General features: G+C 45.5%; 1 pseudogene; it reads right to left on the bottom strand.

Moving 5' to 3' along the window:
- Nucleotides 1-269: 269 nt before the first annotated feature.
- LOC129685597 (developmental pluripotency-associated protein 2-like) lies at nt 270-953 on the bottom strand (annotated as a pseudogene).
- Nucleotides 954-3,163: the final 2,210 nt, after the last annotated feature.

Below are 3,163 nucleotides of genomic sequence, written 5' to 3'. Positions count from 1 at the left end.
TTGTTAAAACAAAATCATTTCCTAGATAGATAAAGCATTTAACAAGTCCAGCACACGGCCATCAGGAGATGCTGAAGACGTTGGAATTCAGCAGGGCGTTATTAGATGGATGCTGATTTGTATGCTCCACTACACTGGTAGAGACAGGAGCAGGAACTTCTGAAGACCGGTGTCCAGTATTTTTAGTCATTATAAATGACTAAGGAACACAGAATGTTTCTCTTTGCTTCCTCCATTCCCTTCAGGTCAGGATAAAACACTGACATTGTCTAAGGCGGCATATTTAAGGGTAGCCTATTGCAGTTCTTTGCTTGGTTTCTTGTTCGTATTCTTGTTTCTCATTTTCTTCTTATTGCTTTCAACACATTCAGGACATAGCATATTTATCTTCCACTCCTGGGGTTGGGGAAATACAGGCTGGTAACAGGAAGAGCGAAATCATCCTTTGAGGAGGGTCTGGGACCCAGGTCTGACCAGTGTGAAATTGCAGGCGAGCCCAGCTGTTCTTGCTTGCCGTGGACAAGACACCATCCAAGGTCTTCTGACGGAAGGCCACCTTAGAAGCAGTAAGGCGATTCACAGCCCGTCCAGAGCAGCTTCCGTTGTAATTCTTTCCCAGGCTGCAAACATGAACCCCTGAGCTGAAGTTACAGCTTCCGCCAAGCTGCTCTCCTCTTTGCTTCCCACTCTTGCAGTTTTCTTGAGGCCTGGGTCTTCTGGAGGCTATCTTGAGTTTCTTGGGAACCGGCTTCATTCTGGCCTCGAGAGATGTGTTAGGAATACGAGATATTCGTTTAGAATATGAATGTCTCTGGAGTCTCAAGCAAACCTCAACTTTCTCATCATCCGCACTCAAGTTATGACAGCAGCCCCACTCACGAAGAGCGTTTCGGGACACATGATTAATAACTGGAGGAGGGTGGCGGGCAGAGAAGTCTGTTGCCTGAAATTCCCTGAGAGTTCGATTTTCGAAAAAGTAGGCAGAGGGGTAGCTGGTGGGGTGAGGCCTGTGCTTGAAGAAACATTCAGTTCCACAGGATGTTTTGTGGTGAGCATCTCGGGAACCAGGACCAGGGTTAAAATCACATCTTCCTAATCAAATTCTTCCTTCAAGTAGTTCTTATATTAAGCGTCCTGGCTGGAGTGGGACATCTTCAGGCGGGCTTGGGAGAAGAAAAGGCAGCAAAGATATGGATGCCTATAGCATCCATAGTTTGTTCGCTGCTGTTAACCTCTTGTATCCAGGAGTTTGTTGTTGTTGTTGTTTTGGCATAATAAACAGACTGGTACATTACTCGTGTAATTGAATGGAGTGGGAAATGTACAGAGGCGAAACAAAGGCATGTAATACCTAGAAGAGAGTATCTACAAAAGGATAGACCTCTAAAGTTTATCAACTGTTATCATGAAAGCAAGGCAATTTATATCTGAGAATCCGGATCTCGGGCCCACTGGGTGGAATCTGGGTTTTAAGGCTGAGAATTCCCTGTATGTTTCCTCGGCCAGATGGTTCCGCAGAGGATGTGCCATCTAACCAGGCAATGCGTAGTTATGTTATTTAATTCTGTGTTTATTAAAGCTGGCTCTTTCTGGCAGCATACTGTATCTTTCTAAAGCCTTTCCGTGGCAAACTGCTGAGATTCGGATGGTGACTGAGTTCCAAAATATTGCAGTAGGATTTCCAGAGAGCACTCCATCTTCTCCTGGCCTACAGAGAGGGCCAAGGATTGAGATTCTGCTGCTTTGTCACACCCTCCACTCCTTACATAAACACAGCTGGCTTTGCTCTGTAAGCCCATGCCTAAATTGCTGCAGCACTCGGGGGTAGTTTTTGTTGCGAGGGTCATCGGTAATCTTGCAGCGAGTGACCGAGCCATGGCTCTATTCACTGACTTGACGTATCTCAGGTGAGTAGCGATAATCAATGCCTCATGATAATCATGTCAGGATTCCATTTTCAGAAAATATGGTTGTGCTGACTTCAGAAGCGACAAGGCAATGTGGCTGGTAGAAACTTGGGAAGGTTTGTGGTCCTCTGACCCACCGAAGAGGATAGAAAATAAACTAGAAAGGCCCTATTTTTTTTTTATTTTCAAAGTGTGCATGAGAGCATTACATAATATTACCATGCCCTAGCTCATCAGGATCATCAGCGTTGGGAGGTGCAGGTTAGAGCGGATGGAATGTCAGAAGATGTAGGAGTCAGTGAGAATTATTTCCAGTGCACGGATGCTTGGCCTTCGGGGTCTGTGTTCTCCCGTGAACTCTCGCCATTTTGTTGTTGTTGTTGTTGTTACTAGACATCAAATACTGAATTTTTTGACACAAAAACCCTTCCCATTACCACCACTGTGTTTACCATCAGGTGCGTATTTCCTTAAAAAGACCTCCTTACCATCTAACGGAAAATCTAGAAGACTTTAGGACAAAGGCAGGGCAAGTGGCTGGGGCCCTGTGTGTCACCAACAGGGACTCAGAGCTATAGCCCTTATCCTCCTGTAGCATCTGCGTCTTGATGCCAGGGAAGTGGTTGGAGCAAGGGGTCTGGGGGGGGCCCACTCTTGTCTCATAGTAAAGCTGTGAAACAGTATTTTCTGAATATTGGTGGTTTCTACTTCCTGTGTGGCACTCATGAAGGTAAGCCTGAAGTTGTTTTTCAGAGGTCATAAAAAGCAGAACAGGGGAGTTTATTCTAGATGCCGACAATAAGAGAGGAACACACAGAGAGCAAGACAGAAACTCTAGTAATAAAAGGATTATTTATTGTAGCATCCTCGCAGACTTATTGAGCTGAGAGGAACAGTGGTACAGGATGCTTCCCCTAAAAGCCAGTTGATCATCACCGTGCACGATAGATTGTTTGAACATTCTACAGGGAAGGAAAGCTGTCATCGGGCATGCAGTTAAACACTCTAAAACTGGATTCTGTCAGGGGGTTTGCCCACCCAGATGCGGAATAGCACAAGAGTAAAGCAAGACTTGTGTCACTCAAGGGCCATTTGTAAGGAGGAGTGCAGTTATTACATACCCATAGCGTGATGAGGCTGTTCATTGAAGGAATCCAAGCATAGAGACTCTAGCTAGAGGTATATGCCTGTGGAAAGCAAGCAATAGCTGTGTGTGTGTGTGTGTGTGTGTGTGTGTGTGTGTGTGTGTGTGTGTG

This window comes from Psammomys obesus, unplaced genomic scaffold (assembly GCF_907164565.1).
Source record: "Psammomys obesus unplaced genomic scaffold, mPsaObe1.curated_primary_1811, whole genome shotgun sequence".
Lineage (NCBI taxonomy): Eukaryota > Metazoa > Chordata > Mammalia > Rodentia > Muridae > Psammomys > Psammomys obesus.
This window is presented reverse-complemented; position numbering and strand designations above follow the sequence as displayed.